Source organism: Callorhinus ursinus, unplaced genomic scaffold, assembly GCF_003265705.2.
Source record: "Callorhinus ursinus isolate GAN/ISIS: 27379988/994484 unplaced genomic scaffold, GSC_fseal_2.0 scaffold7, whole genome shotgun sequence".
Lineage (NCBI taxonomy): Eukaryota > Metazoa > Chordata > Mammalia > Carnivora > Otariidae > Callorhinus > Callorhinus ursinus.
In genome coordinates this window covers 14,530,342-14,556,512 of record NW_027397069.1, presented here as the reverse complement: position 1 = coordinate 14,556,512, position 26,171 = coordinate 14,530,342, and the positions used below count along the sequence as shown (strand labels likewise).

Below are 26,171 nucleotides of genomic sequence, written 5' to 3'. Positions count from 1 at the left end.
GGACCTGCCACAGGGGCTGCTTATGGCCTCCTTAAGAGGCTGCCAGGAGGGCCTCGGGTGGGCTAGTAAGCCCTGATGGCTGAGTCACAGATTTGGGATGGGGGATAGGGGATGAAGACCTTAAAAGTAGTTATGTTACTAGCCAAACATGGGGCTTTTTTAGGGATATCAGAGAATTTCAGCTCAGGGCCTGTCAGCCGGGGCAAAACCATAGGCATGTTGGAAGGACCGGAAGCAAGGTCCGCTCTTACTGGTTCTAAGAGGAAACTGGGGAGGGTAGTTTTGAACAGAAGTTCTTTGGAAAACAACAAGAGTTTGAGGCTGTAGCAGTTTCTCCCTGGCTGCAAGCAGTCACTAATGCGTTGTTGGGGCTGGGGGAAGATCGTCTTTCTTTTCCTCACTAAAAGTGAGATCAGCTTCTGCGAGAGAAGTGTCCGCCTTTGTCAGGTAAGAATTATCTTCCTTCTCCCGGCTCCTTATGCAAGTTGCTGCCAGTGGTATGTATATGAGCTCCTTTTTCAGAGCTTCTGGACTCCATTTAAAATGAGGCTTTATTTAATTGGTTTTCAAGGGAGGGGGGAGTGTGGAGAAGATTAAGAAACCTCATTCACCACCTCCAGAGCTTCTGACTTCAGGCGATGCAATGAGACAGGCATCGACCTATTTAAGAGCTCCAGGTGACACTAATGTGCAGGCTAAGTTGAAAACCACTGGTTTAGAGGCTAGAACAGTCTGTAGGCCATTTAGGAAAGACAAATAGAAAACAACTAGTTATGATTAGCAGCCAAGATGGTGTCAGATACACAATGCTAGGGAGGTCTTGAGGTATAAACTACTAGTTTGAGACCCCAAGAGAAGCACTAGCTCAGCTGATGCTCAAATTCTTTGAGTCCAAGGAAAGTGGTTCATAATAAACCTTGGATTTGCTTGGCTTGAGATGGAGTCTAAGAGTAGAAAGATAATAATACTGCAAGTTTCAATGTGATGCAGGTTTTACAAGTGGGTGTATAGGCATTTCCTATTGGGGCAAATATGCCTGAAAATATGTGGAATTCAAAAATGGAGGAGCAAGTCAGACTTAAGTACCAGCACTTAAGTACTCTGAATTGGTCAGAGTATTTTCGAGAGGTGAAATCAATGTCTGTTTTCCCTTGGAGAGTCTTCATACATTTAGGCATCTTATTGGAATATCTGATGTCCCTTAACCTCCAATAAACATCTGATTTTTATTAGATTGAACAATGTGACAACCTAATTTGTGGTGGGGAAAATAAGGAAAGAAGTTGGTTATGTAGTGCCTTTGGATAGATCGGGTTAATGTATTCTCACCCATAACCATTCTGAGGAGAAAACTCTAAGGTGCTCCCCAGTCCTTCTCCTGAGAGCAATGTGTGGTATTTGCTGATGTGAGGGGGTATGTCCCATTTCACAACCACCTTAGAACTCGATAGTTGAGTCTAAAGTTCAGTCATTCTTGCACAAATAGGACTATATCCTTTATTCTAACTTTAAGAATACTGACAGTATCTTTTGGCCTCTATGTACTATTCTTGCATTATTCCTTGCAAACATGGGAGAAGTTGTGATTGACCTTTCCCCTAAAAGTTCAACAAGTTTCCTGAACTGTTAGAGAAGCAATGGACTTACAGATCACTGTAGACCTCTCTGTATGCTATGATTTTTCCGGATGATTCTATTAGCCTCAAGAGTAGCATTATTTATGTTAAGTAGAACTTGTTAGTTTTTCCATATAGAGAAATACAAACATAACTGAGTTGTGACTGCATAGTTGGCTATACATAGGAAACTTATTCTATATGAAACTTCCTCAAAATACCAGCAAGTCAAAAGCACAAAAGTAGTTGAATGTAATTGTGACCGAAACAAATCCCTTAAACCCTTACAGTTCTAAGGGATAGCTGGTAATCTACAAGGAGAATTCTAAATACATTTCCTTTGTGAACTGTTTGGAAATCTATTGCTTTTTTTTTTTAAGATTTTATTTATTTATATTATGCTGAGTGAAATAAGTCAATCAGAGAAAGACATGTATCATATGACCTCACTGATATGAGGAATTCTTAATCTCAGGAACAAACTGAGGGTTGCTGGAGTGGTCGGGGGTGGGAGGGATGGGGTGGCTGGGTGATAGACATTGGGGAGGGTATGTGCTACGGTGAGCGCTGTGAATTGTGCAAGACTGTTGAATCACAGATCTGTACTTCTGAAACAAATAACGCAACATATTTTAAGGAAAAAAAAAAGAAAAAAAAGAAGATAGCAGGAGAGGAAGAATGAAGGGGAGTAAGTCAGAGGGGGAGACGAACCAGGAGAGATGATGGACTCTGAAAAACAAACTGAGGTTTCTAGAGGGGAGGAGTGTAGGGGGATGGGTTAACCTGGTGATGGGTATTAAAGAGGACACATTCTGCATGGAGCATTCGTGTTATGAACAAACAATGAATCATGGAACACTACACCAAAACAAATTATGTAATATATGGTGATTAACATAACAATAAAAAATTTAAAAAAAAAGATTTTATTTATTTATTTGACAGAGAGAGAGAGAGAGAGACAGCGAGAGAGAGAACACAAACAGGGGGAGTGGGAGAGGGAGAAGCAGGCTTCCTGCAGAGCAAGGAGCCCGATGCGGGGCTCAATCCCAGGACCCTGGGATCATGACCTGAGCCTAAGGCAGACGCTTAACGACTGAGCCATCCAGGTGCCCCTATTGCTTTTTCTTTTTTAAACTGGTACCTTGATATTTAGGAGCACTTCTAGAAAATGTGTAACCTTCAAAGTATTTTGAAGGCTAATGCTTCTGCATTCGTTATCTTTATGTAATTTGTTGACCCTTAAAACATCTATACTGGTTTTAAAAGATTTGAGAATGTAAAATACTAACCTGATTCGTCTAGATCCTCCATAAAATCAAGCTCAAAACAATCTTCAAATAGGGGTAAACTGCCACTGAATTTTTACACTGAGGTTGTAGTACAATATCTGATCTAAAGTGTGCTTAAATTTTTGCAAATCTAAGGAGAGTAACTTTTTATGCCCCTTATAATACCTGGAGCATCAGTGGTTTTAACAGATTTTTCTAATAGCTGGACAGCACTATTCTGATACCTGGAAAATGTGATACTAGATCACAACTTGCAGTCTTGTTTCAATATCTAACTTATGAAATTGGCACATCATGTAACACTTGTTCTTGGCAGTAACCATTCTTGAAATACTGGGAAAGAACTCTTAAAAACATCTTATTTTACAACTGACAATATTTACTGAAAGAGACCAAGATCTCTTATAGACCAAGAGAGCTGGCTCTTAAATTACTAGTGGCTAAAAAAAAGTGTAGAGAGGCATTTTTTTTTAAATACTATTGAAATCTAGATTGAAATTTAGTACTAATTCTCAGTCTCTGTGCTTCTGAAATTCTGAAGAGCTTCAATAAAAATAAGTAGAAATATTTGAGTCCTTGTTTTACCTGAATATCCTAGGCATGACTTCAGGGAGTTTAAAAGGATGTGAACTAGAGCACTTTCTTTTTTCTTTTTCTTTTCTTTTCTTTTTTTTTTTTTTAAACCCTCTGCATTACCAGTACTTTTTGGGTAATTTTTTTTCACCCTTAAAATCTGAAATTAAGAGGTAACAGGAAATAACTTCTGGACTTAAATGAGGAAAAGCTATTGTAAAATTCTTGTCATTCTAAGGTATTTTTTCCCCATTGAAATCCGTGGAAGGTTGTAAAGGAGTAAAATTAACCTTCATGCCAAGTCTGTGCAGTGATGTTCAACAGAGTCATGTTGGTGCCAAGTCAAAGCCTGACTGAAGTAAGATCTTAGTAGCTTTCAGAATGGAGTACTGTGCCCACCTCAGTTGCCAAGAGAAAGCTGGCTTCTATACATCAAGTTTCCATGAGGAAATGAGCTCACAAAAACTCACCATGTGTACCAATTTTCTTCCCTTTCAACTTCATTTTTCTTTAAAATGTGGAAGGATAAGTGTCTGATGGATGATAGGTATTAAAAATACCCATTCTGACTTTGTACTTACACCACAAAACATATACATATAAGGAAATAAAAAAACACTTATATGAACGTTTTAATATCCAAATGCTAAAACTAGTAAATTAGAGTTCATACAAATAGCCATTAAACTCTAAACAAACTTCATAATATTCTCTGTTAAAGGGAGTCCTGTTGGGAAAGTGTTACAACTATGTACACTTCATATATTATCTGGTAATAGGTTTCATTTTGTAAGTTTTTTATATTCATAAGGAAACTCAGGGCATCTCCTAGTGCCTCCATGCCTGGTGATAATGATGAATGGGCAATTGTAGGAACCATAAATGCTAAGATCAAAGGCCAAGACCACCCCAACCTAGAAAGTTACCTAGCCTGGCAGAAATGCTAGTAATGGCTAAGAAGTCTAAAATGGGTTGAAGAGCAAGATCAATACAAATTAATAGCCTTCGGTCAGTTGCAGAGGTATTGACTGAAGCCTACAACATGGCTTGCATTTTTGACTGAAGTCAGCCTTAATATCAAAGACTCAGTGATAACAAAATGAACACAAGTGGATCTGCTTAGAAAAATGGACTGCAGTAACCCTGCATTGGCACCCCCATGTCTATCCCCTCAACCCCATCTGATGTCAGCAGATCTTAGGCCATTTCTTTCAAGTTCTGACCCTCCCACCACCTCCTACACTAACCAGCTTTTTATTGGCTTTTGACTTTTGCCAAGGTGTGAAGTGCCGGCTGGCTCCACACACAAATGCAGCCTAAACGCTGTTGGCGACTTAATGCTCCCAGAGTTGAAAGACGAGACCTGACAGGTGCTCCACCTGGCTGTTCTACACACCGACTTCTGGGAGCCACTGTGTGCACCTTTCAGGGAACCTAGAGCAGAATTGGTCCCCATTTCCCACAGCAGTAGGTTTGAAACACTTCTTTGGCTTTCTTCCTGATATTTCCCTACTCCTGGATCTCTTGCCAAATATACTACATAAACCCATTTCTTAGGCTCTATTTCTTGGGAAAACCAAACTAAGCCACTAACACTAATTTTAGGTGATTATGGTGATCTTAATTCTAATACTGGATAAGAATGGTATACAGTAAGGTTAAAGTCCATATAACTATACTTAAGTATGACAACTAAATGAAATACTACTTACCAAAGTACATTAAAAGGACTTTATCCTGGAGTGGTCTCAGGAATAAATACTTTGATAAATGGGACTTCAGCATTTTTAAGTGCTCCTCATCCTGCAGAGAAAATTCAGTAGATTGAGGGTGCCTGGGTGGCTTAGTTGGTTAAGCCACTGCCTTCGGCTCAGGTCATGATCCTGGAGTCCCGGGATCGAGTCCCGCATCGGGCCCCCTGCTCAGCAGGGAGTCTGCTTCTCCCTCTGACATTCCTCCCTCTTATGCTCTCTACCATTCTCTCTCTCTCTCTCAATAAATAAATAAAAATCTTCAAAAACTTCAGTAGATTGAACACAAAAAAAAATCTTCAAACAAGCTTGTTCAGGAAGACTGCTCGATTTGTCATCCTAGTTTTTATATACAACTAGTATTAGAAAATATAAGTTAAAATACTGCTCATTTCTATAGTGAAGTTAACCAAGGAAGAAAGACACCATGATTATTTAGAACATTTAAAACTCTTATGACACTTAAAAGAATGTCATTAATGCACAGTATTAAGTGATTTTGGTCTATTTATAAATTATATCCAATCCTGTGCTAAACTTCAGAAAGTATTTTAAATCCTTTTCAAACTGAACATAAAATTTAAAGAAACCACAAAGAATAGTAGGGACTTGTCTTGCCAGATATGACATGATGAATAGTTAAGCAATAACAGTGTTATGTAAACGAAGGAACAGAGCATCTGGAAAGAGCCTAGAACAGAAGTGTATGTATGGGAACTAGTATGATAGGGGTGGTATTAGTCCATATAGGGCAAGGATGGACTAATGGAGGGAGAAAATTGGCTCCATCCACGGGGAGGAAGTCTCCTTTCTAGCAGACAAATGAAAAAACTGAATTCATGACATAAGGAATTAGAAACCTGGGGGTGCCTGGGTGGCTCATTTGGTTAAGGACCCCATTTTTTTTTTTTTTTTAAAGCACAGGTTGCAATCTCAGGGTTGTGGGATCAGGTCCTGGATCAGGCTCTCTTTCCCTCCCTCTGCTCCTCACCCTTCTAGCACATGTGCTAGAGCTCTCTCTCTAGAATAAATAAAATCTTTTAAAAAAATAACTGGAAAGATGAGAGTTTTTTTTAAATAATTCAAAGTACATAATAAAGGTAAAAGTATTTGATTACATTAAAGTTTTATTTTTCAATCAAGGATGCTATTGAAATCTGTAATGAGAACATATTTTTGACACTTGAAAGTAAGGACTTGATACTTAAAACCTGTCAGGGTGTTCTGTGATCAATAGGATGTAGGAAAACCATAGAAAAACGTAAGTGATACAAAGTTGATTCAGGCTAATAGAAGCTTAAAAAGCTAAAAAAAATAAAATAAAATGCTCAATCTCACAAGTAATTAGAAACTAAAACCATCAACTTCACACACTTCCATTTTGCAATACTTAGAATGTTGCCAAGGATAAGGACAAACAACCCTCCTAGGTTATTAAAGTACAAAATGCCATATTCACTCTAAACTCTAGAAGAGTTGACTTCTATGCAGTATGATAGAAAAGACTAATAACCACTGAGCCAGATACTAATGTAAGCATTTGACATGTTTTCTCAATCAGCCTGACAATCCTTCAGAACATATCCTGTTACTTATATAACTAAAGGCTTAGAGGGGAAAAAGGGCTTCAAATTACACACCTGGAAAATGGCAGTATCAGGACTCAAATCTAGGGCTGTCTTGGAATTGCCACAGTATTCTATAAGGCTCTAGGCTGATGCTTGTCCTTTTGGTTTCTTTGTCATTGCCGCTGGGCATAGGATTTTGACGTCTGATCAACTTAGAGATCTCTTAAGGATTTTTCCGTTACAATAAATGGCTACATAGTAAGTTGCACAGTAGCAAATGTAGCTGACTTATCCACAACTAGCTTTCCCCCCCAAGTGTTTAGCCCTGTGTAGCAACAATAAAATGCTGACTACTATTGAGTGGAAACCTAAGTGAGCTTTGCCAAAATAATACACCTACCAGAATTGTTTCTACCACCCCATCCCCACCACTACCCACGGCTACCACCTACATCTATACATCCAGTCAGAAAAAGGACTAGATAAAATATCCCCAAATACTATCATTTGATTATTTTTCTTTAGTGCTCTACGTTATATAGCTCTCATTTCATGGAGTGGGTTTGGACTCTGTACAAAAACAGAAAAGGTAGTCTGAGTTCTCTGATCTTAAAACTTTCTATACTGGCTGTATACACACAGCTGATACTCTGAACTTGTACGTGTGTGAGCTGGTTCTGCCGTTGCAAAAATACTTTGCATATTTCAGAAGGATGGTGGTATGTGGTATTCAACATTTGCAAGTAGGGTATATAATTTGTTAGCTTGGCTTTTCATCCCTTTTGTCCGTCTATAACATCTCTTTAATCAGTAAGAAGATACTGAGCCAGCTGATGAAAATCAGAATAAATCTTGATTGACAAGATATCCAGAAAAAGTAGGAATTCAACCCTCTCTAACTGGACCTTAATTTATTGTTGGCATGGGTACTAAGTATAGGAACCGAGTTCTTCCTAGCTTTGTAGCTTTTTTAAAGATCTGTCAATATCTGAGCTTTCATGGGGAAATATTTTCTATTCTTACTGCCATTTTTTTCCCCATATGAAAGTCAAGAACTGTTATTTTCTTTACCTTATCTCTCTACATTAAAAGGCAGAACTCCACTTGATAAGCTGTAAGCAACTAACTCACTAAGGTGGTTAGAGATCAGCTCTAATGAGGGCAGGGTCAGGGAGTAAAGTCGCATACATGCCAATTAGCTTTATTCATAAAAATATATTATCCCATGACTACCCACTGGGTTTCTACCTAGGCCAAAACATAAGATGGAGTTAATGAGGATGCAATGAGTCAGCAGAAACCTTCCACCATTAGCTGGAGGAGGGAGGAATTTCAAATTCCTGTCGTCTTGTACATTGGCCAATTTTCTTAAGTGAAAGAAACCTTTGAAGAGGTCAGGTGCCTTGCTTTTGTGCTGAATAGGTGTAAATTGGAAAATGAAGAGCTAAAATGCTTTGGAAAAAATACAGTGCAATTGTTTTTGGGGTTTTTTCCCCCTCCCAGTCATAGAATCTCAGCACTACTTCAATAAATGTGTTTATGTAATATGTTTATGGTAAAAATCTCAAGTTTCCAAAGGGTATATGTGAAAATTCTTTCCCTCCTTACTGCCCACACAGTTCCCTCTGTGCGTAAATTTAACAGCTATATTAGGTTCTTGATCATTCTTCTAGAGAAACTTTTGGCATATAAAAAGGTGGGTTTTCTCCATAGCAAATTACTTTAGTCTTCAAAATATTCGTATGATGGTGTTGGGAACACCATAACATGAATGAAGTTTCTCACATGTAATAAAGTGCCGAATCAAAATCAGTGTTGCTGAGGAATCCCTAATTCTTCAATCCTCAAGTACTAATTTAACACCTATACATCAAGTACTATGAGTACTGAACATATATTTGCTTTGCATTTCTTAGTAATCTGTGTTATATAGATTGGTTTAATGACTTTGCCAGATGATAAAACCTCATGTCGGTGGGCGCCTGGGTGGCTCAGTCATTAAGTGCCTGCCTTCAGCTCAGGTCATGATCCCAGGATCCTGGGATGGAGCCCCGCATCGGGCTCCCTGCTCGGCAGGAAGCCTGCTTCTCCCTCTCCTACTCCCCCTGCTTGTGTTCCCTCTCTCGCTGTCTCTCTTTCTCTGTCAAATAAATAAATAAAATTAAAAAAAAAAAAACCCTCCTGTTGGTGAGGTCTGTTACATAGCCACTTGAGTGTTTCATAAAATCTCTTTTAGTTATTTCAATTGTTGACATATTTGAATGCCTTTTCCATTGATCTTCAAATATGTAAAGGAAACTTGACACCTGAAAATATAAACAGTATTACTCCGAATACTTGATTAGCACAAAATAAAGCTGATTTATCATACCGTTGTACCCAGATGCTTTTACTATAGTTATCTTGTTCTCTAGTTATCCTCATGAAAATACCTCAATACTATCCATCAGGACTTTCAGGAATTAATCTAAGGGGACATGCTAGGCCATCAAATACAGTTGTACAGGTTGTACATTGAACAAAGACGTCCAGCCAAGTGGACATTCAGAACTCAAGCTTATCTCCCCTCTACTTTTCATTCTTGTATCTGGCTATACAGCTAGGTACCTTTGGAGGCAGAAGCCTCTTTTTCTGAAATGAACAATGGTCCCCAATGTTGTGTCAGCCCAGAGGAGTGTGGTTCTAAATCTAAAAGTGGGGTAATATAATTTTGCAATTCTCTTCAAAAGGTGAAGTCTGTTTCTCTAACCTTGTATCTTGACTGTCCTTGTGTATTGCTTTGACCAAATTTATAATATGGCAGAAGTGACTTTTTGTGAATTGTAAAAGCAGGCTTTAAGAGGCTTTGCAGCTTTTCATCTTGGCCTCTTGAATCCCTACTTTAAGATCACCATGTAAAGAAATCGGTCTGGACTCTGGGAAAATGAGAGACTTACATGAAGCTATGAAGCAAGGTGCCCTAAGCAGCATCCAACACTTATAGTAGGTAGGTGTGAGAGACCAGCTGATCTGCCAGTTAGGTGTGGTCTCAAAGGAAGGCTAAGTAAAACAGATGAGGAATTTCCCAGCCAACCCACGGAATCGGGGTGGGGGTAGGTTGGTGATTGCTTAAAGCCATGTGATTTTGGGTAGTTTAACAGTAATAAGTAGTAGATACAAGTATCTTAATCCTTTCATCAAGTCCAATATCCAAGGACAGAGACCCAGGGTTTTTTCCCATTCTCAGAAAGGCCCCATATGTGCTAGCACTGATACTATAATTTAAAACCATATCCAAGGTGTTAAAAACCTATTCAGATAATGTGAAGCCCAGCAAAGAGCATCAGAGGGAATAGTTCATGAGTGACTGATTCCTGCAGATTTTTTAGAGGGATAGTGGTCTTAACTCTGATTCAAATGACCTTAATCATTTTCTTGCCAAATAAAAGGCAAAATTGTAAAAATAGTCATTATAAGGAATAGTTTTGGGGGATACGGACTAATGGCATTGAGTAACAGAAATGCCAAAATTTATATCCAACACCTACTCTTGGACCCAGACAAAACACTTTTAGGTCCTGGTGATTTGGCTTCTGTCCAAAGTTGTTTTAATTTGGGAAAAGGAGTATTCTGTTTTGCCTGTTTCTATAATGGAATGAGCCCACAATGAAAATCAGCTCTTTGGATAGTCAAGAAAACGCTACAAAATTTTGGAATGTAAGTAGAGTGGATGTGTTCAAAGAGAAATACACATAAACTTGATATGGTAATTAGAGCAGTAACTTTACTATCAAACGTAGAGCATGTGTGTGAAAGTATAACAACTTCTTTACTATTTCTTTGACTTTAATATTATAAAACATCTATTTTACCTTTTATCTGCCTATAAAACTGTAAGTGCAAAATTAAAACAGCTTCTACATTATGTGTTGGTGATAGTTGATTGGGTATTTTGATATTTGTGTATAAATGTCTATAATTGTAAGCAGTATGGCTTTTAAATATATTTTAAATATTTATCTTTAATATTTTCACTGAAGTTGACCTATAGTATATGTTTCAGGAATGTGATTCAACAGTTCTATAGATTACTCAATGCCTACCATGGTATGTGTAGTCACCATGGGTCAGTCACCATACAATGTTACGATGTTGACCAGATTTCCTACGCTGTGCTCCTCATCTCTGTAACTTATAACTGAAAGTTTAGACTTCTTAATCTACTTCACCTATTTTGCCCATTACCTCAATCCCCCCCACCCTCTGGCAACCACCAGTTTGTTCTCTTTAGTTTTGTTTTAGATTTCACATGTGAGTGCAATCCTATGGTATTTGTCTTTGACATATTGCACTTAGCATAATATCCTCTGGTTCCATTCATGTGTCACAAATGGCAAGATCTCATTCTTTATGACTAATATGCCATTGTATATATTTCACATCTTTATTCATTTATGCATGGGCACTTGGGTTGCTTCCATAATTTGACCATTATAAATAATGCTGCAGTAAGCATAGAGGTGCATACATCTTTTCAAATTGGTGTTTTTGTTTTCTTTGGGTAAATACACGGTAGTGGAATTATCAGTTCATATGTATTTCTATTAACTTGTTTGAAGAAACTCCGTATTTTCTAGTGTTTGTATCAATTTGCGTTCCCACCAGCAGTGCATGAGGGTTCCTCTTCTTCTCTATATCCTTGACAACACTAGTTCTTGTCTTGATACTTCATACTTTTTAATACCATTCTGACTGAGGGGTGAGATACCTCACTGTGGTTTTGATTTGCAACTGGGAAGCATTAGTGATGGGGGAAGCATCTTTTCATGTGCCTAGTAGCTATCTGTAGGTCTTTAGAAAAATGTCTATTCAGATCCTCTGTCCATTTATTAATCAGACTTTTTTTGGCAGTGAGTGTTATAGATTCTTTATATAGATTAGATATTTAACCCCTTATTAGATAAATCCTGTACAAATATCTTCTTTCAGAAAGTTTTCATTTGGTTGGTGTCCTTTGCTGTGCCAAACCTTTTCATTTTGTTGTAATCACCATTTATTTTTGTTCTTGTTTCCCTTGCCTGAGGAGACTTCTAGAAAAATATTGTTAAGGCCTATGTCTAAGATTACAGCCTGTGTGGTTTTGTTTGTTTTGTTTTGTGTTGTGTTATGGTTTCAGGTCTCACATTTAGATCACTAATACAGTTTGAGTTTGTGTATCGGGTAAGAAAGTGATCATCCCATTCTTTTGCAGGGAGCCGTCCAGTTTTCCCAACACCATTTAAGAGATCTTTTCCTCATTGTATGTTCTTGCCTCCTTTGTTGTAGATTAATTGACCATTTATGTGTGGGGTACTTTTGGAGTAAGGATACTAAGGAAAGGAAGTATTGATAAAAATATGAATAAATGAATAGATATTTAAAAGAAGACAAAAAAATTTATTTTATATAATCATTTTGTAAACTTGAATAACAAATTTGAAAACCTCAGTTTTGTTAAACTTATATCTTACAGAATCTTTAAAATTTTAACACCAAAACTAATTGAAATGCTGAACTATTTATTTTGGTTAAGAGCACATAAATGTGAAATGAAAGGCTCTTGATGCATTTAGTTTCCTTTTTCTTTTTTTTTTTTAAACAATCCTTTTGGATTTTTTTTTAAAGATTTTATTTATTTATTTGAGAGGGAGAGAATGAGAGAGAGAGAGCACGAGAGGGAAGAGGGTCAGAGGGAGAAGCAGACTCCCCGCTGAGCAGGGAGCCCGATGCGGACTCGATCCCAGGACTCCAGGATCATGACCTGAGCCAAAGGCAGTCGCTTAACCAACTGAGCCACCCAGGCGTCCTAGTTTCCTTTTTCAAAATAAGCTTATCACATAACAAAACTTCTCAGAAGCTCAACATGATGACAGTATTATCCACATAGAAATATCTAGTCTGAATTTTAGGGTGAAAGGAATACATGGCTATTAATACTGAATTTAGGCCTATGTGACCTACCCAAAATTAAGGATCCTTACCTAGTTTGGATGGGAGTTTTTGGTTTTTCTTTGTTTGCTTTTTTATTATATTATGTTAATCACCATACATCATTAGTTTTTGATGTAGTGTTCCATGACTCATTGTGTATAACACCCAGTGCTCCATTCAGTACGTGCCCTCTTTAATACCCATCATCAGGCTAACACATTCCCCCACCCACTCCCCTCTAGAACCCTCAGTTGGTTTCTCAGAGCCCATAGTCTCTCATTGTTCATCTCCCCCTCTGATTTCCCCCCTTCATTTTTCCCTTCCTACTATCTTCTTTTTTACACCCAAAGAAAAAATGATCCAATCAAGAAATGGGCAGAAGACATGAACAGACATTTTTCCAAAGGAGTTTTTTATACTTAAAACTATCCTCAGAATTGCAAACTTAAAAAATTTAAAGCCATCTCATTAAGTGCATAACTGACTCATGCTCTTGATAAGAGGGTTTCTGTGCTAGGTTTAGAATTAGTTGTATACTTAGTATATTCAAGGAGTGTAGGTCAGAACATAACCATCAAAATAGAGACTGTACTTGGTCGTCTTTTTTTTTTTTTTTTTAAGACTTACTTGGTGTCCCAATCAGACTACTACATTTAGCAACCAATAGTATGGGTGCAAAACAAAAACAAAAACCCTACATTAAAACCATTTATTTGGAATGCTTTACACTTTCCACAGAACAGAAACTAAACATGGAGTCTTTGTAGCGGCTGGGCCCTGCCACCACTGTGCTTGGCTGTGTTCACAAATCTGCTGTAACCTGCCCTGTCCCTTCTCTGGCTCTCCTCTCCCACTCAGCTCTGTTTCCTGGCAGTAATGAAAACCTTCTGCCACTGCCATGCCTATAGCCGCTGCTGCTGGAACCACCATCGCACCTTGGTTTCCTGGTTTGGCGAAGTGTTGGCCTCCACCACTGTAGGGGCCAGAGCTTCTGCCACCTCCAAAATTGCTTCCGTCATTACCAAATCTGTTATAGCCACCCCCGCTGCCACCATATCTACCACCACCTCGACCACCACCACAGCTGCCTTGCCCATGAGTTTCCTCCATGACCAAAGTTGTCATTCCTACCAAAACCGCCTCCATGACCACCACCGAAGTTTCCAGAACCACTGTGACCTCTTTGGCTGGATGAAGCACTACCCATCTCTTAGGTGGGGCGTTCCTTACTTCACGGTTGCTGCCATTCAGTGTGGCATTCTGAAGGACAGTCTATGGGAGGCATGGTCATCAAATGTTAGAAAAGCAAAGCCTCTCTCCTTGCCACTGCCTTGGTCAGTCATGGTTTCAATCATTTCAATTTTCCCATAGCGTTCAAAATAATCTCTTAGATGTTCTTCAGTGTTGTCGTTAATGCCATCAACACAAATCTTCTTCACTGTGAAGTAGGCACCAGGTCTTGGAGGATCCTCAGTTGAGACAGCCCTCTTTGGTTCCACAACTCTTCTATCCACTTTGTGTGGCCTTGCATTCCTAGCTGCATCCACTTCCTCCACGGTGGCCTACGTGACCTACCCAAAGCCTCTGGAGTGATTCCTGTTTGGTGCGCTCATTACCACACAGTCCGTGAGCATTCCCCATTGCTCACAATGGCTCCTCAGACTCTCACGGGTTGTTTCAAAAGCTCAAACTTTCCACAGTTGCTCAGGATCCTTAGGAGACTCTTAGGACCATGGTGGGAGGGGAGAATTTAATGATGCTCACTCATGGCGTCCATGGGCAGAAAAGCTACATGATCCTTTTTATACAATCAACATGCCACTACCTAAATATAGCTGTGTGGTTCTTGTTTTCTTGGTTGTGGCATGTTTTAGCACACAGGAAGGTATTGATTTTTTTTTATTGAGCTACAATTGAGAGATAACATTGTATTAGTTTCAGGTGTAAAACATAATGATTTGACATTTGTACATATTGCTACATGACCATAAGTCTAGTTAACACTCATCATTTATTTTCTTGTGATAATTTCCAGATCTACCCTTAGTAACTTTTGCGATTATATAATACAGTAGTAACTGTAGTCCCCATGCTCTACATTACATCCCTAGGACTAGTTTTTTAACAAAGGTTGTATTTTTTTTTTCTGTCTTCACCCCCAACCTCCAGCAACCACTAGTCTGTTTTGTGTCTATGAGCTCTTTTTTTTTTCCCATTTCACATGTGAGATCTTACAGTATTTCTTAGAGTCCTTTACCATTCTTGTAACCACTATAGGCTTTGCTTTGTGGTTAATGAGGCTTATGTAAAACAACTTGTACATAACAATGTATTTTAAGTTGATTACAACTTAAGCTTGAATGTGTTATGAAGATCGATAATGTTACTGACTTTTCCTCCCATATTTGATATTTTTGATGTCACAATTTACATCTTTTTATCTTGTGAATCTATTAACCAATGATTACAGCTATAGTTATTTTTACTATTGTCTTCTAACTTTCATGTACGTGACTAACCCATTGCATTTACAACATTATTCTAAATTTTATTGTACCTTTACCAGTAAGGATTATAATTTTTGTTCTAATTAGTGCTCTTTTCAGCTCAGCAAACTTTCTCCAACCTTTCTCATAAGGCCGGTCTCATGGTAAACTCCTTTAACTTGTCTGGAAAATGGTCTCCATTCTGAAGGACAATTCTTGGTTGGCCATTTCTTTGAGCATCTTGAATACTTTGTGCCATTCTCATCTGGACCTGCCAGTTTCCCTGAAAAATCCAATAAACTTCTGGGACTTCTCTGGTATGTAACAAGTTTTGTTTTTTTTTTTTTCTTGCTGCTTTGAAGATTCCCTGTGTTTACCTTTTGACACTTTAGTGTGTCTTTGTGGGTCTCTTTGGGTTCATCTTATTGGGAACTTTCTGGCCTCCCTGGATCTGGATGTGTTTCTCCAGATTAGGGAAGATTTCAGAAATTATTTCTTGAAGTTTTCTGCCTGTTTGTCCTCTCCCTCTGGGACCTCTATAATACAAATGTTGTTCTGCTTGGTGTTGTCCCATAAATCCCTTAAGCTGTCTTCTCTTTACTCTGATTGGGTGGTTTCACTGCCCTGTGTTTTAGTGTTCATTGATCCTTTTTCCTCCCTGCTGCATCTAGTTTAATTTATCAAATGTATTCAGTTTATTCAGTCTGGGACTCCTATTTGATACTTATTAATTCTTCTCTACCTGAGCTTCATGATCGTCTGACTTATTCTCAACTCTATCAGGTAAATCACTTCTCTCCATTTCCTTAAGGTCTTTTTCTTTGGTTTTATCTTGTTTTCATTTGGAACATATTCCTCTTCATTTTGCTGGACTGCTGGTTTCTTTGTATCAGGTGTAAAACAGCCATGTCTCCCAGTCTTGAAGGTGTGGCCATGTGTAGGGGATGGACCTTATTGGTCAAGTCTGCCCTGGCTCTTGGTTGGCTCTCAAACCTTCTTTGTTGTCTAAGACGTCTTCTGTAACCTTAGTATCTCCCAGTAGGGGAAGATGTGCCAATACTGGTCAGTGTCTCAAAGGGGAGGACCTCCATCTGAGCTACTCAGGCAGTAGCTCTTTAAGTGTGCAAATATACCTCTTTCAAGGGAACACTGGTTGATCGTGTGTGTTTGCTGCCTGTGCAAGAAGTCCTGGTGTGATAGCCAGTTAAGAACAGTCTGTTTGCCACTGTCCCATTGAACCTGGGAACCCAAGCCCTGCTTGTGATGAACAACAGAGCCAGACTACCAGCGGATGTGTCCTTTGGGCAGCAGCGACAAAAGCCAGAGTGCCTGATGTGTATGCATGCTCCTTTTTCAAACACCAACCTTTGGTAGGGCAGAGGAAGACTGTAAAGGTGGTTACCTGTTGGTGTCTCTGATCCCTGGAGAAATTAGTCACTTTTGAGATCTATTTAATAAGAAGCCTGACCATCAGACCACAGCCCTGAAAGTTAAGCTAGTAAGCCTTTGTCATAGAAAGACTAGGGGTGCATTTCAATTTGCTGTCTGTGCTGTGCCCTGGGGGTGGGTAGCCAGTTAATAACTCTTCCTCCATTTGATGCAGTCTGGTGCGGCCCACAGATGCAAGCCCCACTTGGCTAACAGAGTTGGGTGATCAAGTTGTGTCCATCAGATGGCAGTTGCAAAAACTGGAGTATCAAGTGTACATTAGATTTCTCAGAAGATACTGCTGACCTAGAGCAAGGCCGAGGAAAACTGATGATAGTGCCTGATCTCTGAGGGAAGGATTAGAGTCTCTCGGAAGTGTTAAATTAGATACCTGTCCCTCAGGCCAAGTAGTTAAGATGAGCAATTAAGTGTCACAAAAAAGAGTAGGTGCTTTCTGTGGTTGCCTCTACACATGAGTCCTTCTAGAACATTTTTTCAGTTTGCTATAGATTTGTGGGTCTCATGGAAGCAAGACCTATTTGCTTTCAAAACTAGCTGTTTTGGGGGTCTTATTTGTCAGGTACAAGTCTTCAAAGTTGGGGTGCCAGATGCAGGATTCACATTTTCTCTCGTTAGGGAGAAGCCTGGGGTTATGAGTGCCCTCCCAGTTGTGACCTGCCATGCTAGGGGTGGGGTTCATTGTGGGACTGTGTGTCAGCCACTCCTACCTACTTCAGTGTGGGGTTTTCTTTCCCCCTTCATTTGCCTAGTTTGTAAGAGTAGCTCAGTTATTGAATTTCTTTCAGAAGAATTTTGTTCCCTATGTAGCTATAGCTTTGGTGTGCCCATGGCAGGAAGTCCTTTCAGGATCCTCCAGTGTCACCGTTTTGCGCCAGAACTACCACCAGTAAAATTCCTAGTGATTATCGTGGCACTGCAGTTTTCACTGCCCACTTAACACCAACAAGGACATCCCCTATTTCCGTTAGATTAGTGAGTCACCTAGTGGCATTACCCTGTGCTAGGGTCACATAGAGGGAAAATGCCACGCCTAGATGTCCCAGGAACCATAAGCCCGAGGAAAAGTCTTATGTTCTTATGTGAATTGCAGAAAGCACGCACAGAGAGGGGGTGAGGCAAATAAGAAGGGGAACAAATCTAATAGGTTTTTACTTGATTGGCCACTGTTTGCTATCTAAGACTGCCTGTATGATACTTGCAGAATATGTCTCGAGAAGACCACTACTTTTCAGGATAGGGTGATCTGGGGAAGGAATAAGAAAAAACAGAATTCCCTTGCACTTTCTAGTTGCATATGTAAGCAAGTCTTGCTCTAGCAAAACCTCAATATACTTTCCTTCCTGGGGCAGGAAGCAAGGCTGCGTGGTTGATATGTGAGGCTCTGCTTGCAGGTGACCAGCTGGTGTCCACACAGTGTTCAGTGTTTGCAGAAGCTGCTGGGTCAAGGACAAATGGGCAAAATCCCTGGAAGCTCATTACCTCCGACTGATGTGTACATAGAGCTTCAAATACTTCATACAGTTTGATGCTATCCTAATCACTTCTTGAAAGTAGGAGAAGTGGGCCTCAAAGATTTTCGCCAGGACAACTAAGAAGTTAACAGAGCTGGGGTTTGTATCCAGGTCTAATTTAATGTGCATGTTTAACCCCTTACCCTTTATATAGGAAATGTGTGCTGATAAAGGCCTACTGTTGCTGGTTTCTACTCTGGGTTATACATTCCTATGTCCTACATATTGGTTGATGTTCCACTGGAGATCTGATGTATCAAAGTTCACCATCTTGGAATGTCACTGACCTTCCCCCCCCACTCTGGCCCAAATGCTTCCCATTCTGGTATAACAAAATACTCCAATATAGTACCTAATCCAGAAACCTAAGTCCTCTACATGGCTCTTGCCTTCCTTTACAAAATCTAATCGATGACATGTAGAAAATGCTAATATTTTAAAGTACTTACTACATTATTTGGGACTACCCTAAATTCCTTACACTGATCACCTTCAAGATTAACAGCAACCTAATAAGGCAGTATTTTTATTTTTATTTTTATTCAGATAAAGAAGGCCATTTGCCTATTCTTTGTAGGTAGAAAATGATAAAGCTCAGGTAGAAACACAGGTACCAAGATTCAGTCTCTTAGATGCTGATCAGTTACTCAAAATTCTTTGATTCTCCTAAAAAGCTCTTGAATCCAACTGCTTTAATCAATGCCTATGATCAGTGACCCAGTCTAGGTCACCATCTTCCTAAACTTCAACAGCAGCTCTTAGCTAATGCCCCCTTCCTTACCCAATCTTACTCCTTTCCAGTCTCCTCTCTACATCTCAACCAACAGTGTTCAAAAATATAAAATTATGTCTCTTGCTACATATAAATCATTCAAAGCCTTTTCAGTGCCCTTAAAACAGGACGAAACTCCACGAACACTGTTCACGATAGACTTAGCATTCCAGATCTGTCTCATCCCGCCTTCTCCAACTCTCCAGAATTCTCTTGACTCTAAAAATGATAACCAGGCTCAAATTGTTCCCAAAGATACCAGATACATGATACTACTATGTTCTTGACATGCAGTGTCCTATCCCATCTCCAACACTCATACAGATTTTTCCGATTTGTTCCACTAATCCTTAAACTTTATCAGCAAAGACTGATCCTAGAGAAATGCATCCTCTGAAAACTCTTAGCTCCATATACACCCATCCTATTTGTAATCCTAACTTTGCTTAGTATCCATCTTTCCTGTTGGCCCTGCCCTGAGAGCTTAGAGTCTATATCTACCTTGTTCATTATTCTTCATTGCTAGCACAGTTCTGGGTACAGAAAAGTCTGACACATGCAATATACAAATGTGCACATGCAACCACAAACACACAGGAGTGCTTACACAATCCAATAAAGTTATATGGTTCTTCCGGAGTGTGGTTTGATAGAAACCCAGCTGGGAGACAAATGAGGATAAACCTTAATTGGATATCAGTTAACAAGACATTTTATTAAGCAGATATAAGAAAATCGGCTTAATAGAAGATGCTCTTGTCAAATTCTTTGTTGCCTGACGGTTGTTTCTCTATATTCAGGATCCTTCTGATTGCAAATATACCACTGAGTTCTCTCTGCCTCCCATAAATTTCCCTATGTTGATGTGTATTAAAGTAAATAAGTTCTAATAGGATTCTAATGCTGTATTTTAAATAATCTAAAGCATCTTAAATGATCAACGCTTAATTTTAAAATTAACTAAAACTTCTACTGGATTAGGCATCCAAGATCCAACTTCTTTCTTTAGCACTGAAAAGTGTGATTTTCTTAGCATCTAATGGAACTTTTTATTGCATGATAAAGAAAGTATAAAGAATATGTGTGTAATTTTCACATTAAAATGAGAACACTTTGAAGTAAACACAATTATCTCAGTATTGTTGCTCAATATTTTAATGGTATCCCATTGATATGAATTCTAAATATTATCAGAGCATAACTCCAGATGCTTTATCCAATTCAGAGTCAATACTTTAAAAATCCTGTTCCAGCAGGTAATTCCAAGAAAACAATTTTCCCTTTAGTCTACATATAATGACAAAATAACAAATTCATGCCACAAAATTTTAATTTGGTCTGTGTCTGTTTATTCAATATAACATGCTGTGATTTATTGGTAAAAAGTACATTTTAAACAGTGACTCTGAATTTTGATTACAATAATATGTATAATATGTGTATCTTAGATAAAAATGAATTTTTTTTAGGAATGGTAATCTTAAGCACTTCCTGCAAATCAAAGTACTGAAATATGAAAGTGTTATTTTTAATTCCATCTTTATTTGTAATAACAAATTGCTTTTGCATGCTACTATTAACACATTTAATGAAATTCCCTTTTCCCACCCATCTCTTACCCTGTCCTGGTATTTGACTACAATAACTATTTGTGGTTTTTTAAGTCTTAATTTTAATTCCAGTTAACTGTTACATTAATTTCAGATGTATGGAAATATTGAATCACTATTGTGTATCACCTGGTGTTCATTGCAAGTGCCCTCCTTAATCTCCATTACCTACTTGACCCGTCCCCTTACCCACCACCCCTTTGGTAACCATCAGTTCTCTATAATTGAGTCTGTTTCTTGGTTTGTTGTCTTTTTTTCCCTTTGCTTATTTGTTTCTTAAATTCCACAGGAGTGAAATCCTGTGGTATTTCTTTGTCCAGCTTACTTTGTTTAGTATATATTCTCTAGCTCCATCCATGTTGCAAATGGCAAGATTTTATTGTTTTTCATGGCTGAATAATGCTGTGTGTGTGTAATACATCTTTATCCATTATTCAATTAATGAATACTTAGACTGCTTCCATATCTTGACTAGTGTAAATAATGTAGCTATAAACATCAGGGAGCATATATCCCTTTGAACTAGTCTTTTTGTATCCTTTGGGTAAATACCCAATAGTGCAATTGCTGGATTGTAGAGTAGTTCTATTAACTTTTGGAGGAAGCTCCGTACTATTGTCCACAGTGGCTGTAACAGTTGGCATTCCCACCATCCGTGCACAAGGGTTCCTTTTTCTTCTCATCCTCACCAACACCCGTTTCTTGTAAATTTTAGCCATTCTGCCAAGTGTGAAGTGATACTGTAGTTTTGATTTGCATTTCCCTGGTAAGTAATAATCATCTTTTCACGTGTCTGTTGGCCATCTGGATGTCCTCTTTGGAGGTATGTCTGCTGGTGCCTTCTGCCCATTTTTTTAAATTGGATTATTTTGGGGGATGTTGAGTTTTATAAGTTCTGTCTTTGCTGTTTTTCTTGACACAAGTCTTGTCCCTCACTAGTCCTTTCTAGTCCCCATTTGCTCTGTCATACAGTGCAACCTTGACCATATCACTTCATGTATTTAAATTAATTGATTCCTGTATAATTGTAATAGAAAGTTTAAACTTGATATGGCATGAGAGGTCTTTCATAAACTTTTCACTCCTTTGGATGTAGCTTACCAGGATCTTTATACAACCTTGGTGAAAGTGGGATAGTCCAGTCCAGCAATGGTGAATCTTGGAGCTCCATTTTACCCAGGGTCATTGCCAAATCTTTTTTTTTCCCCCAAGTTCTTGGTCACATGAGGACTATAGCATCTCTAGGTACCTTGTCCTTTTATGATACCATCTAAGGGAAGAAGATATGGTTTCTTTGCATGTCTCCCCTTACCAGGGGGAAACTTGTTTTGTTTTGTTTTGGAAGACACATACCCTATGCTCCCAGCAGAATTGCCCTTGAGTTTCATTGATCTGGACAGGCTAATATACCCACTCCTTAACCAATTACTGGAAGTAATTAGTTTAAACACTAATGCTTTGATCAGTTTTGACTGACTGTGACTCCTTCCCTGGAGTGCTAGAGAAACCTACCTCCTGAATATATTGCCACCTGAACAAAATTGGGGTTGCATCTATTTGACAGTAATGAGGACTGGATGTTGGTATGCTTATAATGGTGTTTCCCAAATCCTCTTAAACTTCCTGAAAGTTTGGCAACTAGCTCCCCTGTCCTCAAAACTCTTTCCCTTGCTTTGTTTCCCGTTTTCCATTCCTTCAAATCTATAGTGTCCAGTATTCTTATTTTAGGTAGTTTAATATGTAAAACAAATATATAGGTCTTCCATTACACATCACTACTCAGTTTTAAATTTAGCACAGCTAAGGTACTGACTCGAGTGGAACAAGAGCTCATTATAAATTTAATGTTTTGTCACAGTCACATTAAAACCCTGAATGTGTAGGTTCCTGTTAAAACCATATTTAAGGCTTTGGCTGGTGATCCTCCTGTGTTTGTACACATATGGATTTTTTCTACATCCCCCTTTTATGGCTGCCCTTGGCAGTTGCAGATTGTCTCTAAGGAGTCGTCCCTGACTTGACTTGCATTTGGGTCTCCCTACTCCATTCTTCCAAAACACACTGGATATATTTTTGTTATTATCAAGATGACCTTTATAAATGAGAAATGACATGTACTGTCTTAGGGTATATTTCTGTTAATATTTTGAGACTTGTATAAGAGGCATAATAGCACCAGCTTTCTTGACTGCACAACTTGACCAAAAACGTGTTACTTTCTTTTTTTTCTTTTTTTAAAGATTTTATTTGAGAGCAAACGTGAGCAGGGAGGAGGTGGTCAGAGAGAGAGGAGAGAGTCAGACTCCCCACTGAGCAGGGAGCCTGATGCGGGGCTTGATCCCAGGACCCCGGGATCAGGACCTGAGCTGAAGGCAGACGCTTAACTGACTGAGCCATCCAGGCACCCCATCCTGTTACATTTTGTTAAAATTTTGTTGATCTGTACTACCTGAACATAAACCGTATAATATCAATACTTGCCAAAGCTAAAAAATAGTGATTTAAAGAAGACTGTTGAATAATTCATGTTTTCCATTAAGAACATTAAACTCATTATTTTTATAGTAGCTGTACCAGGTTATAGCAATCTGCACAGTAGAGGTAAGCTGTTGTAAATGTTTATTTGTTACTGGCTATTACTGGAATTCCTTACCCTATATGCCAGAATTTCTCCTTCCACCATTACATTTTCCCCCTGGCGTTTGATATCCTTTTGTGAAATGTAACAAGATAGTTGTACTGAATATTATAACATTGACAAAAATAGCAAAACCTACACTACATAGTACAAAACAACATATGAATATGTCAGACGCCCTGCGCATAGTAGCTTATCTCATCTCCACACAACACTCTTAAAATAAATATTATCCACATTTTAAAGTGCACTGAGGCAATTTACTCTAGGTCATACAAGTTGGTAGTTTAATCAGGTTTCAAACCAGAGGATAACAAATGCCTCAAGACCTAAGTTAGATATTTAGTTCCAGAAAAACCGTGAAAAAGCCTTCGTGTCACTCAAATAAAGAATAGGAAGCTTGGAAAATAACACTTTTCTCCTTTGACCTTTGGTACTTAATAAAGGCAATTTATTTGATATTTTTAGATTTGTATACCTTCAGTGACTCCACATTACTTTGAGGTTAAAATGTAAATTCTTACAGGGCATTCAAGATGACCCATACTATGACCCCATCCAACTTCCTCAGAATTATCTCTAGTTGTCTTTGTGAGGGTAATGTGAAGTAAAATGAAACCTAGACTTTAGCCGTGATTTACCTCAGGTCAAAAACTAAACAGTTCTCTAGTTCTGTTACACTGATACCTTAAGTTTTGTCTCGCCTACGTTCTCATCTATGAGAGGAAGTGATCCCTACAACATCTTAGGTAACTGGGAAGATTCTATATAAGAACGTCACATCTTTTCCTGACCCCTTCCAAGCAATTGATGCCAAGCAATGTTTCTGAGTGCAAGTACACTTTCATGGTTTAGGCCCCATTTTTAAAATCACTAATCTATCCCCATTAGTGTCCCCCAAAGCACTCCAGCAACCTCTTTATCCCATAGTAGGTCTCCTATGAAACGATGTTACGATGTTGCTGTACATGCAGGTTATTTATCAGATGGAATTCACGGCCAAAGGAGGATCATTTTGTGGAACTAAAAGTATAAATCAGTGTATGATGAAATTATGGTGAAAACTGAATACAGGCCAACAGAAGACTGATTATATATTACAATAATTATAAGCACTACATACCTAGTATCACAATATTAGACACTATAAGTACAAAACACGTGTTACCTCATTCAGTATTCTCAAAGCTCAGATAATCAGTACTATTTCCTTGATTTTTTTTTTTGCATACATAAGAAAACTAAGACCTAAATATGAACCAAGTTACCCAAGGTTAAAAAGGTACAAAGTGGTTGGGCTCCTGGGTGGCTCAGTTGGTTAAGCGACTGCCTTCAGCTCAGGTCATGATCCTGGAGTCCCAGGATTGAGTCCCGCATCGGACTCCCTGCTCAGCAGGGAGTCTGCTTCTCCCACTGACCCTCTTCCCTCTCGTGCTCTCTATCTCTCATTCTCTCTCTCTCAAATAAATAAATAAAAACCTTAAAAAAAAGGTACAAAGTGGTGGAGACAAGAATTACAACATTAAATGTGGGTTTGATTTTTTTTAATACATACTCGGAAATACTAAATATCATACTACCTCTTATCAGATTGTTATGGTCGATAAAGGAAGGCATAAGTGAAGGAAAATAACAAAAGACTTCATAACTTATGGGTTATATTTTATACTATCAATTTAGCCAAAAAGCATGGTCCACTTCTAATTTTACCACCCAAAATTATTTTACATTTTACAATCTCAGATATGTACATCTCTAATAATGTGGGCAGGTAAATTCATTTCTTTTATTCAGTTTTGTAACTACATTGCTTAGACAAGTGCTTGAAACATAGTAAACACTCAAGTGTGTGAATGAATGAATTCATGAATTTTTTCCCCTACCATCTCCCCTAAAGTCCCACAGAACATGATAATGCAAGGTAGATCCTATACTGGTTAAAACCGTTCATTTCACAGTACCACAATGATTTACTAAAACCCCAGAAAACACATAAGACAAAATGTTTAGAAGTATAAGTTATTAGAGCAGAGGCTGAGGTAGATTATATAAAGGTCTTAAGTTTCTGAAGAAACTTAAAAAATACTTATATATTTGGAGAGGAATATATTCAAATGTTTTTCATTTTTAAGAAAAAAAATAGAATGCTTATTTCATCTGTGACTGGTCATTGCTCAACTCATGCCTAGAACATGTATGTTATCTACTGAGGTTTTGTTCTTGTTTTTGTTAGTACTTACAGTCTCAAATATTAAACTGCACTTGATTTATAGGCCTACGATTCTGTTATGCTATGTGGCTTACCAATAATCACTAATACTACTTATTGAATGCTATCTTTAAGCTAGGCATCATGCTAATCAATCTGTATACATCTTGTTTAATCTCCAAAATGGAACAGGAAAAATGGTAGAAGGTATCATTAGTCTTATTTTACAAGTGAAGAAACCAGTATTTAGAAGTTTGTTCCGGACTTGAGAGACCAAGCTCTAAGCCAGTGCTTCTCAAGATTTTTTTCTAGTTTACCTGACATGTAATTTACAAATAGCACTATATATAAGTTAAAGGTATACACTATAATGATTTGACTTATATTATGAAATGATTACCGTGATATGCTTAACGCTCATCTCATAGATAAGATGTTTTTCCCTTGTGATAACAACTCTTAGAATCTACTCAGCAACTCTCACGTATACATCAGTGTGGTAGCACTCATGTTGTGGATCTCTAATACTTATAACTGGAAGTTTGTACTTTTTGACCATCTTCATCCACTTACCTGCTCCTAAACTCTGATAACAAATCCGATGTTTTTCTATGAGTTTGTTTTTTAAAAAATTCCACATAGAAGTGAGATCATATAGTATTTGTCTTGGACTTCACTAAGTGTAATTCCCTCAAGGTCTATTTGTGTTGTTGGAAATGGCAGGATTTCCTTTTTTATGGCTGAATG

The 26,171-nt window shown here is 38.3% G+C and overlaps 1 pseudogene; it reads right to left on the bottom strand.

Annotated features, from left to right (window-relative positions):
* Positions 1-13,551: 13,551 nt before the first annotated feature.
* Positions 13,552-21,748, bottom strand: LOC112826325 (heterogeneous nuclear ribonucleoprotein A1-like; annotated as a pseudogene).
* Between the last annotated feature and the right edge of the window lie 4,423 nt (positions 21,749-26,171).